General features: G+C 34.6%; 1 protein-coding gene across 1 annotated transcript in view; it reads right to left on the minus strand.

Annotated features, from left to right (window-relative positions):
* The window catches only part of LOC133173725 (uncharacterized), a 94942-nt gene that overhangs the window by 63203 nt on the left and 18460 nt on the right, over nt 1-13279 (minus strand). The gene's annotated exons all lie outside the window — the stretch shown is intronic.

Here is a 13279-nt window from a genome sequence, read left to right on the forward strand (position 1 = left end):
AATGTTCCGAACACATTAGTAGAGGTGATACAGTATTTCTTGAAGTGACATTGTACCTGTATAAACTGGTTCTCATTTAGTTGTCCAGTTGCCTGTGTCCATGTCCCTGAGAAATCACCATAGCGAGGATAAACATTGGGTTTTCCCAATATCTGTTTTGCTGCGTATCTGTAAAAAATGCAAAAAACTACGAATGGGATATTGAAATTGAGGAATATTAATAAGATTAAACTTATATGAATTAATTACATCAGAAATAAGAAACTAAACAAGCTTGTAAGGATTTTACCCGGCTGTGTTGTACTGTGACGAAAATGCTGTAACTTCTGAGGCCCACTGGTGTTTGATGGCTTTCGTGTCACGTGCAAAAAATCAATCTTTTTAATATTAAATTTTAATGAATTTTTTTTACACAAATACTCCTTTAATGAAATTCATTTTCCCTTTTTCCTAAAGGTAATTTATATATATATATATATATATATATATATATATATATATATATATATATATATATATATATATATATATATATATATATATATATATATATATATATATATATATATATATATATATATATGCTGAATGTACATCTTATTTGTTGAAATTCTAAGACTCATGAATTAATAAACATTCTAGTTTCTTCTCTTGTGAGATAGTTCATTTGAATAATCACACTTTAGGTCTACCTTCTGAAGTCGAGACAATCAATATGAAAAAGCACAGTAGAATCGTCATAGCTCCTTTCTCCACACAATATCGGCATCTGTTGTTAGAGTAATTTTTAAATTTAATCCATAAAGTAGGTAAAATGTACACGTTTATCGTGATTTATAGCTCTTCTCATATTTCTTTTTAATGTGTGTATCATGTTTCCACAATATTTTTAACACAACCTCTGAAAAAAATATAATAGTTAAAACTTTTGAAAACTCTTCAAACCATGTTTGACAACCCAGTCAATTTCTTTTATATAGTAAAGTTTTGCATAAAGAAATAAAAAATTAACCGTTTTTCTCTTTCTAAAATTCAGACAAAATAAATGGCCAAATTACCAGAATTATGGCGCATATATAAATATGTTTAAGTACAACAAACTATTTTCATAATTTTTCTCTCATTTATTTACATTTGACACGTTCACTGTTATTAAGTAGTATAAAAATTCTTGTGCATCAACAATTTATGACATAGATAATAATACATAATACCTAACACCAAAATCAGCCTTGTTTGTTTAATTTAAAGTTCTACATGATACTCAAATTTACGATGGAAATATTATGAGAAATCCTTAACGTCAATTACAGATAGCTGGAGAACATACCGAGATAAAGAAAATTAAACGAACCCATTGGTCTCGAGGCTCATCCAAATCACTGATCAACTATTGATAAATATATAAAAAGACTAATGAAACCATTATTGTAGGTATCAGAATCACTGGTGAATTTTAGGAGGCCTGCCCCTATTTTTGTGACCAAAAATGTTCATTAGATTTATAAATCTATTTTTGGTGTGAGATATTGCATTAATTATACGTGTGTTTTGTTTGGTTTTTTATTGTTTAACGTCCATCTCGAGAACTTTTCACGCATAGGGACGCCACCACTTGCCGGTGGAGGGCTGTAAATTTTGACCTATACTCAGAGCCATTGAGCAGTGAGGGATCTTTTTCGTGCCAGCACCTAATGCGACACAGAACCTAAGTTTATATGGTCTCATCCAAAGGACTGGTCTTCACGTCCCGCAGTGGATTCGAACCCGCGACGTTAGGATCAACTCCTCACGCCGCGACTGTAGAGCAAACGCTTTAACCACTGCGCCACGCGGGCGACTATTATACATAAAATATAGCTAAAATAAGTCTCAAAACTGTTCCATAACACTCCTAAAACGTAAGACCTTCCGGGGCTTCTCCCCCTTGCCCCCCACTCGATCCCTGTCTGGTTGCCCTTTTTTCAAGAATCCTGGATCCGCCACTGCGAATGGAGTGCATAATTTCAATGATTATAATATACTAACTACAGAGGCTTGACGAAAAGTTTGCTAATTTAAGCATTTTTCTGCCATGCTTGTGTTTATTATAAATCTGCACTTCCTAACATTTTTATGAAATAAAACTCAAAGTTGCCTAGATATCGAACATCTGAAACATAATCCTCCAACTAGTTCATGTTCTTTTTCACACTACAACTACAGTCCTGCTGGATATGTCATTACTGATGACGTAAATGTAGTTAATTGTGAGGACCTTAAATCACTTATTTTAAAAGGGTCAAAATTAAGGGAGCCCCGATCTTTCAACTGGGGTCATAACTTTATAAATATTATTAATTCTGTAGAAGATTACGCCAGGAGATGAGTCAAATATGAAAAAGAAGACAATGACACTTTGTTGCAATGGATTTAAAGTATCAGAAGGATGTTAAAATCTTGCTTTAAGCGATTAAGGGGCAATATGAAATCTATCTATCCTTCTGTCTTCAATAATTCAAAAGTAAAAAAGAATAAGATAGATAACACCACCAATATGTACTCATATTGATGGTTTTTCAACATTACATTGTATTCATATCAAAACTTTAACTGCATATATATCGGTAAAATATTTACAAAACCATTTGTGTATGATACGTCTTAGAGTTGAAATCGATCTTTAAATTAAATTTATAGTTGAGATATTACAACAATATTTTTGTAACCGACATAAAAATTCTTAATTGGGCATGTTTTTGTAGAATGACTGATTTGATATCGATAATTTAAATAAATCTGCCTAATTTTGTAGAATGGCAATACTTACATTCCTGGGACGTTTTCTGTATCTTGATCAACAGTGATTTTCACAAGTTTCATGGACTGTGAAATGATAAAATATCGTCTGAATATACGAGGGTCATTCAATAAATAATTCAATAGATCATCTAAAAGTAAGAAAAGAGCGTAATATATATTCTAAACATTTTGAATCCCTCAAAACATTCCCTGTTATCCTTAACACATGTCTTAAGTCGCTGTACCCATGACCAGAAAACCTCAGCATACCCATCTTTAGGGATGCCCCAAAGACACTGATGAATATCACTTTCCATGACACATCTAATATTGTACAATCTTCCTTTGATTGCTTTTATGCAGTTTTAGAATGATAGCTTTTTCTTTGATTCCACATTTTATTATTGATTTTCCTTTTTGGCCATAAAAAGTGCACCCATGTTTCGTCATTCATCACGCAAAATTAACAAACCTTCTGTTTTAAAGTAGACCATTGGCACATTTAATGCGCATTTTTCTCTTATGGAATTTTAAGAAAATAAGGCACATATCTGATAGAAATATTATTATATAGAATATAGGTTCGGATCTGTGATTATGGATATTGCAAATCATAGGCTTTTTAAACCCCACGTTTTACTGAAGAAAATGCAGCTAAAACAATCCGTTTTTTTCCTTAAACTTCAATATGCCAACAAAAGAATTAAATTGACGCGGTTAATATAAGTAATATTCTTAATCACAAAAGGGTTCAGTCTTGTATTCCACCATATTTCAAGTTAAAGACTACACCTTGTATTTCCTACAAATATACATCGGCTATTGCTTCCAAACTTTAATTACAAGAAAACTTTACAGGGCCTGGATATCGAATATCTGAAACATAATCCTCCATCGTGTTCATGCTCTTTTTCATCCTATAACTATAGTCCTGCTGGACAAGTTATTACTGGTGACGTAAATCTAGTTAATAATGAGGACCTTATATCACAATTTTAAAAGGTCCTAAATATAGGGAACCCCGATCCTTCAACTGGCGTCGGAATTTCCTAAATATCATGGATTCTGCAGAGGATTACACCAGGCGATGGACCAGACATGAAAAAGAAGACCTTGACACTTTGTCAGAATGGATTAAATGTATCAGATGTATAGTTAAAATCTCGCATTAAAAGATTGAGGAGCAATATGAGAACCATCTATCCTTCTGTATTCAATAATCCAGACGTGAAAAAAGAATTAGATAGATTACATGATCAGTACGTACTGGTCCCTGCTGAAAAAGCGGGTAACAACATTGTTCGTAAGGCTCATTATATTAAATGTATTTTAGACGAACTTGGATTTAATTCTGCAAGTGGTAATCCAACTTATACTCATAGTTCCCTTTCTAATGAAGACATTCTTCAAAATCATATGTCAGTTTTGAATATTTTTAATATTCCAAACAACCAAAATGAATTTGAATTACCATATCTATATTGGATTCCGAAACTTCATAAAAATCCTTACAAAGATACATAGCGGGTTCCAGTAAAATATCTAAATATAAAACAGATGTGTCAGACTCTGTGGTATCTTTTATTTCAAGCTCACTGGGGTATATCGAGTCGACATATGAATGGAAGTTACCATGGTTAATTGATAATATGTCGTCGATATATCTAAATATTGAGTTGAAGGCCACAGCAAGAGACTTCTTCTCATGTAGAAGTTTTTGAATAAATTCTGCTTTATATGAATATAAAAATAGGTCTGCTTATAAACTGTCGCAATTGGTACCCTTGGAATTTCGACAGATTGTTCGAAGACTTGATCTCCATAGATGTTGTCAATCAGAAACTCAAGCATCTTTTTAATATCAACTTTGGAGTACTTATTTGAACAATCTGAATGTTTTTAACAAAATAATTTTGCAAATGACCGATGACAATGTAAGTAAATTCACGGGTTCCATCTTTATTAAAAAAAGCAGCTGTCTATGGTTTCAAAAAGTCTGGACTTTAATTATGCGGGGAATGATTGTATAAAGTGTGGAAAAGCCGTATGCTTTGTGTTAATGATTTGGTAATGAAATTTTTTTGGTTTCAAATTTTCTAAAAGTTTCTGGGAGTTTTTAATGCATCATCATCTGATTTACACTACTTCTCGAATATATTATTGTACAGTACTCCTGATGTTTCTCCTTCACTACTGTAAATATTTTATTGAGGAATAAACAAAGAGGCTTCGTAGAACATTTACTGAAACCCGCTATGTATCTTTATTTGTAAGGATACATTGTATTTATGTAGTTTAGGAATCCAGTATGAGTATGGTTATTCAAATTCAATTTAGTCGTTGGGAATATTAAAAGTGTGAAACTGACATATGTTTTTGAAGAATTTTCTCCTTAGAAAGAGGCCTATGGGTATAAGTTGTATTACAACATGTAGAATTGAATCCCAGCTCCACTAAAATGCAATTAAAATAATGAGCCATACAAACAAAGAAAATGTTAATACCTGCTTTGTCAGCTGGGACCAGTACATATTGATTGTGTGTGTTATTTAACTTCTGAATTATTGAAGGCAGAAGGATTGATAGTTTTCATATTGCCCCTCAATCACTTAATGCAATATTTCAACATCCATCTGATATTTTTAATCCATTGCAACAAAATGTCAAGGTCTTTTTCATATTTGACCCATCGCCTGACGTAATCTTCCACAGAATTCATAATATTCATAAATGAAATCATGACGCCAGTTGAAAGATCGGGGTTCTCTAAATTTTGACCCTTTTAAAATAAGTGATTCAAGGTCCTCACAAATAACTATTTTTTACGTCCCCAGTAATGACACATCCAGCAGGACTATAGTTGTAGTGTGAAGAAGAATATGATTAAGTTGGAGGATCATGTTTCGGATGTTCGATATCTAGGCACCGTAGAGATTTTAGTTATTATAAAGTTACAGATTTATAATAAAAGCAAGCATGGCAGAAAAATGCTTCAATTTGCAAACCTTTCGTCAAGCCTCAGTACTTAGTATATTATAATCATTGAAATTATACACTGCATTCGCAGTGGCGGATCGAGAATTTTTTAAAAGGGGAGGGGGCAATCAGACAGGGATCGAGTGGGGGCCCAGGGGAAGAAGTCCCCGCAAGCTCTTGGGTTCTATGAGTTTTATAGAAAAGTTTTGAGACTTATTTTAGCTATATTTTACGATTAATTAAGGCAATATCCCACCCCCCACCCCCCAAAAAAAATCTAATTTACATTTTTGGTCACAAAAGAAGGGACAGTCTCTCCCTAAATCCACCATTGATTCTGATACCTACAATAATGGTTTCATTAGTCTTTTTATATATTTATCAACAGTTGAACAATGACTCAGATGAGCGTCGTGGCCAATGCTTCTGTTTAATTTTCTTTCTCTTGGTATATTCTCCAGCTATCTGTAATTGACAATAAGGATTTCTCCTAATATTTCCATCGTAAATTTTAGTATCATGTGGAACTTTAAACTAAACAAACAAGCTTTTTTGTTTTGAAAGTAAACGTTTTCGGCTTCAGTTACTAAGCTTGTAAAAAGCACGTTTCTTCATCTAGCTGCGAGGGGAACCTTCACTTTTTGTATGATGCATTATTCGATCGCAAATTTGCTCTAGTTTTGATAGCAGATCTTTGGGTAAAGACATTGCTATTCTATTTCCCCATTCTTTTAAAATGAACATTTGTGTGAGTGGATCAAAGGTTTTGATTCTAATCAGTTTGTAAATGGTAATCTAACAACAAAACTTTATGATAAACGAGATGACTTCAATTTTTCTATTGTCAACTTCCCTTATTTATGTAGCAATATACCCTTATCACCTGAATATGGGGTTTATGTCTCTCAGTTGATTCGATACACAGGAGTATGCTTTACGAGCGAGAGTATGCGATCAATTTACAAAACGAGGCAAGCTATTAACCAACAAGTTGATGAAATAAGGATATCAAAAGTCTCGTTTGAATTCATCTTTTCGCAAATTTTATGGTCGATTCAATGATCTTATCAACAAATACAATCTATCATTAGGATAAATGCTGACTGGTGTTTTTCAAGCTGAAAAGGCAAACTTTGAAGAGCTGAAAAAAGGGGGTGACAAAGACTGAATCCAAAAACGTCGAAGGATCAGAGCTATACAATAGGGAGATAATCCTTAATTTTGAAATAAATTTCTAAATTTTACCACAGCAATTAAATATATATTCGTATTTTTAAGCTAGTACCGAAGTACTTAGCTACTGGGCTGTAGAGACCCTCGGGGACCTACAGTCCACCAGCAGAGGCCTCGAGCCAGGGGTCAAAATGTAAACTTTATATGGTATTAATTTTAATGCACCAGATGCGCATTTCGGCAAACAATGTCTCTTCAGTGATGCTCATGCCGAAACGTTGGAAATCTGAAATACATTTGTATTTGAATAAAAAAAACTGAGAAGAGCTTAAAAAGAGGGTGACAAAGACTGGAGCAAAATTTATCAAAGGATCAGAGCTATACATGAGGGAGATCATCCTTAATTTTGAAATAAATTTCTAAATTTTACCACAACATTTAAATAATAATCCGTATTTTTTAGCTAGCACCGAAGTACTTAGCCACTGGGCTGTAGAGACCCTCGGGGACCTACAGTCCACCAGCAGAGGCTTCGACCCAGAGGTCATAATGTAAATCTTATACGGTACCAATTTTGATGCACCGGATGCGCATTTCCACAAATAATGTCTCTTTAGTCATGATCATGCCGAAACGTTGGAAAGCTGAAATGTTTAAATAAAAAAAAACTTTGAAGAGCTGAAAAAAGGGTTGACAAAGACTGAAGCCAAATACGTCGAAGAATCAGAGCTACATGAGAGAGATAATCCTTAATTTAGAAAATAAATTTCTAAATTTTACCTCAGCAATTAAATATATACCCGTATTTTTAAGCTAGTACCAAAGTACTTAGCTACTGGGCTGTAGAGACCCTAGGACTAACAGTCCACCAGCAGAAGATTCGACCCTGGGTTCATAATGTAAATCTTATACGGTATTAATTTTGATGCACCAGATGCGCATTTCGACAAATAATTTCTGAAATAATCTGAAATATTTAAATTTTAACAAAATTTGAAATTTCGTACATGATTTCTTTTAAAAGATAAATTCTACAAGCCGGGGGCAAGCCTCTGTGCCCCATACAAACGTCGGATTTGATTGGTGGAGAAATATGCATTAAATCGATGCATTACACAGCCGGAGCTGCCTTTTAACTCATTTTTTATTTTGTTCTGCATAAAGTTCACCAAAAGAGTTTCCTATGTTGTCTAATTCTTCTCTGTACATTGGTTTTGATTACAACATTCTGTTAATAGTCAATGAAAACGCAAACATGTAGTGTGGCGTGCCACAAAGTAACACGGATTTCAAAGGAATATTGATAAGAGGGACTTTGGATTGGTTCACATGATTGTATTAGCAAACTTGTAGAACACCGTTCACATCCGAGGTTAGTGTGCGAGGCACTAGCCACTCGAGGAGCTCCGAGTGTGATTGGAAAGGAAGCAACATAGGAGGGGTGATCAAAAAATTCGCGAACCAGTCGAATTACTTAAAATTCCTTAAACGAAATAAAATGAGGTTTCAGTGTTCATTATTTTTTAAAGTAGTCCTCTCCGATTTTAATGCATATCTGCCATTGTTCTGTCCTTGAGCGAATCACGTGATCCAGGCGGTCATGTGACATGCTCCGTACCGGTCTGTTCACAGAAGCTAAGGGATTTTTCCGAGTGTTATATTTCATACCATGCAAGTTATTTTTTTTTATAACAAGAACAGATCATCTGTCAGAAATGGACAAATCTCGACAATAGGATGGGTGGATAAGGATACAGTGAAGTCGCCAATTCCGGGTCTTCTCCAGTTCTGGGTCACTCGTACAAATATCGTGTCGTATTGTTGAAATTAAAGCAGTAAAAATTTTATAAATACTCAGGTATTGAACTATAGGTCTTCCTGTCTTTGTTCATTTGAATTTATTTGAAGGTAAGCAGTTACATACCACCCAACAGACGAAATAGAAATCAAGCGCTTTCGAGACGGCGATTTCCGCCCTTGGTTGACATGCTATTTTCGATTTCGTTTCGCTGCAGCTTGGACGAGGAGAACTTGTGGGTAAGATTAATAGCTGCAAATTATTTCTCATGCATTCAGTTACATGTCCAAAACCATTCATACTGATCATTCCACAAATAAATTTTCTTTAACTAATCAATGAAACCGCAGGAGTTTCTCCAATTACGGGTCACTTATCTGAGACACAACTTACACAGAGGAAATATCACAACTCGCTATTCTAGACCGGTAGCAGTTATGTTTTTACAAAACTGTTATACATCTTCTTTAAAAGAAATAAATAAACAATAAAAATTAACGAAACAGGAAACATTTATTTATTATCTATTATTATAAAGTATCAACTTTTTTATATGCACAAACAGTTATAAATATTCCTTTCTTTCTATGATTTACAATAACATAATGGGAACAAGATTCAATTGGATAAATTCCTCCATACCTCCCTGACCAAATTTTATTTGTTATTTTTCTTTGCTATTATTTTGTTATCATCAAACATACATTACTCATTTTTATTCTTAATCACTATTGTTATTACATTTAGAAATTGGTCCCAAGAAGAGAAATAAGAGCCAACTATTATCTTCACCTGCCCAGAAATCTGCGCAAAAAAAATTTAAAAAAATATGGAAGGCGCATGACTCCAGAAAAGAGACAAAGAGTTCGCAGGGCTCTGTATGAAGTAAGTGTAAACAAATCATCAATACGACAAGCAGCAGAAGAGAATGAATTGTCATATTCTTTCTTACAAAGAAGGATTTCAGGTGATGTAATTCAGTTCAGTATTAATGGGCCTCCTACAGTATTTACAGAGTCTGAGGAAGAAGCCATGACCAAATGGTTATCTGAAATGTCACAAAGAGGTATGGGGCTGAAAATGTGTGAATTTCTAGACTTTGTTCAATCAGTTGTCAAACAAGAAAAGCGACAAAATCCATTCAGAGATGGTAGACCTGGTAAGAAATGGTACTATTCTTTCATGAAAAGAAATTCAAACATTGTTAGCCAAAGAGTGGAAACATCTTTAGAGTTGAAGAGATCACAGCTAACAAAAGAAAAGCTTGACCCATGGTACAACAAATTCAGAGAATTTCTCCAAAGCAAAGGTCTTATAGATCAACCAGGGAAGATTTGGAATGCAGATGAGACAGGATTTAATATGGGAGGCAACAAGTCAAAAGTAATTGGCCCAGCGCGGAAAGACCTTAATGTTCCTCATATTTCATGTGGAAAGCAACGCCTAACTGTCATGTTTTGTGGAAATGCAGCAGGTCAAATGATGCCACCATACTTTGTATATCCTGAACCAAAACCAAAAGGATATAATCCCCTGAACGGATCTATTGAGGGGTCTCAGATGGCATATACTCCTAAAGGTTGGATGGATAGATTAACATTTTCACAATTTATTGACCACTTCAACAAACATGTTGCAAATGAACGTCCAGTTGTTCTCCTGTTTGATAGTGTCAGCAGCCATGTAGATCATGATGTCTTCATGAAGGCTAAATCTCTGGGCATAGAACTATACAGAATAGTTCCTAATGCCACACACCTTATGCAGTCTTTAGACAAAGGTGTTTTGGCCCGCTTAAGACCAAATGGCATATGACCGCAAGGAAGTACACACGTTAGAACCCGGGGAAGTGTATTGGAAAGGAGAATTTTGCAGAGAAACTTAAGGAGGCTTTCTTTCAATTTTATAAACCTTTGACAGTTATAAATGTATTCAAATCATCGGGCATCTATCCTGTAGACAGTACTGTAGTAACTAGGGCTGTCACGGTTCCAAAATTTTTCGGGTCGGGTCGGTTCTGTAAATTTTCGGTTCGGTTTCGGGTTTTTCGGGTCGGGTATTTACATCTATTTTAAACCTTAATTTCGTGAATTTAACTTAAAAAATCTTTATTTGTTACATTAAATTTAAATTGAAAACAAGTCTTAACCATGCGAACGTCTAGACATCGGTGACCTGGCCTACTATTAGCCACAACCTGACCATTCCTGCTCGTTTTGATAATTATCTAATACTTCCGTGACAAGTGTTTGTCATGGAATGAAGTAGATTTCAGTTGTGATGTTTATTTATCACTGTTATCGTCATCATTCCTTTGATTTCGACGTCATTTTTTGTATTGAACAGACTCTAATATATAAACCAGACCCGAACCGAAATCCGGAAAAATGGAACCGGAACCGAACCGAACAACTTGGACCGCGGTTCTCGGTTATTTCGGGTACTCATGACAGCCCTAGTAGTAACCAAAGACATGCTTAAACCACCACTGCCTTATATTGATGATGCACCAAGTTGTGAAAAGGACACAGAGATTGAACCTCATGAAGTGCTCTGGAAGTATTTGAGAACAGTCTGAACACTCCTGTCAGCCAGCGCGATTTACAAAGAATACAAGAAGGATTTGATGTGGAAGGGATGTCTCCCTGTTTTGATGTTTACAAAAAACTGCACAGAAAGGCAAATCCATCAAATGTAGTTAAAGAAGATGAAGAAAATGCATCAGCATTAGATGTTCTGGCAAATGTAGCTGCTCAACAGGGTACTTTATATGAAGAGGAAGAAGTTGGGACATCTCTGGATATCAGCACCTCTAGATCAACAAACAAAACTGACTGTGAAGTTGCTGTCGTGTCCCCTGTATTAACTGAGAGTTTGGTGTTTCCAAAGGCAGCAGAAAATTCAAAACCAAAACGACATTTAGTAATAGACTCATTGCCTGATAATCTTACATCTTTAGAAAGCATTAGGCAGTTTTCCTTGAAAGAACTGAAAAAATACAAGCTTTTGCAGACCGGGAAAAGAAAGCAAAACTTAAGTCCCAGAAAAAAATGACAAAATTGGGAAGTCAGAAAAATAAAAAGAGAAAGGCTTTGCCTAAAAGTAAGAAAACAAACCCACTGAAATGCAAATCCAAAGCAACTGTGACATCCAAACATGATATCAGTGAGGAAGAGTTTGACTTAAATGAAGAAAGGACCAATGACTCACGATGCCAGGCTTACCACAGCACAGAAGAAGATGATGAAGTATTAGGCATTGAACGCCTATGGATTCAGTGTGATGTATGCAATAGTTGGATGCACACTGACTGTTTAGCAGCAGAGGTTGATCTTGAAAACATCTTTATTTGTCCTAGATGTTCGAACTGAATTTTGTTATGCTTTGTTCTTGCTGAGGTAATACATATTTTTAGCTGGCTTAAATTAACAATTATTTGCATTAGTAATTTTAAGTCTAGTACATTTATTTCAATATTTTCAATGCAGTATTAATGATCAAGTACATTTTTGGTATTTTTCGGACTGTTGAGAAAGATTCAGGCCAAGTGGCAAGTGTTGCAACAAGAAATATAGTGGTTGACAAATCTGTCATCAAAGGATACCATTCGTTCAAGATACGCCCCCCATGTATTACACCAATGCCCCGATTACCTATTGATAGAGAATACACAAATGTGAAGGATGAATTTGCCTGTTTAGTCTGGCTTCCTCAATTAGAAACTTTTCCCTTAGAAATTCATGACATGATTACTGATGATAAACGTCTACTCAAGTTAAGTGATGTTGCAGGGCTACCAATTGGACATGTGTCAAGGTGTTTGTCTCGTTTTTTCTCTAGCATTTTAGATCAGGGGGAGAGGTAACAGCAGAAACCACAGGCCAACCAGACCAAGTTTCCCTCCTTGGCCTGCACCAAATGAAGAGGGGGGTGGGATAGTCATTCCTTGTAAATATTTCATTGGAAAAATTGAAAATTTTGATCATCAATTTGATGAAATTAAAAAACTATTGTTGAACATTCCAGAGGGTGCAGAAATGGAATTACATTTTCAGTATTTTTTCACCTGTAACTGTATTGATTTTTTCCAGACATATCTAGTCATTTTAGTTGTTTTTTTTTTTTTTTTTAGTTTTTTTTTATTATTATTATTGTATTCTTTTCTTTTCTTTTTTTTTTTTATTGCTGAGTGCAATTTGTTTTCCCAATACAGTATATTATGAATAATATTTATAGATATTGTTTATACTTAGTTTAATTCATTTTCCCATTTTTTTTTTTGTTGCAGTTTGTTATTTTTATAATAAAAATGTTTATTGTGCATCTGTGTTTGCTAATATTTTTTTCCAATGATCAGTATTATTTTTTTCGATGTCAAAAATTGATAAATATCTTGTTCTGAAACGTTCCCTCGACTTAGACAGAACATGATGTCACATGACCCGGAAATGGAGAAAATGATTCGAAACGGGGGGGGGGGGGGAACTAGGCCTTGTGTAATATTACTCTTTTAGTAATATTCCCGTAGATCTATTTTGAAAACAATAAGAC

Source organism: Saccostrea echinata, unplaced genomic scaffold, assembly GCF_033153115.1.
Source record: "Saccostrea echinata isolate AGI-Se365-2 ecotype Australia unplaced genomic scaffold, CSIRO_AGI_Sech_v1 ptg000056l, whole genome shotgun sequence".
Classification (NCBI taxonomy): Eukaryota; Metazoa; Mollusca; class Bivalvia; order Ostreida; family Ostreidae; genus Saccostrea; species Saccostrea echinata.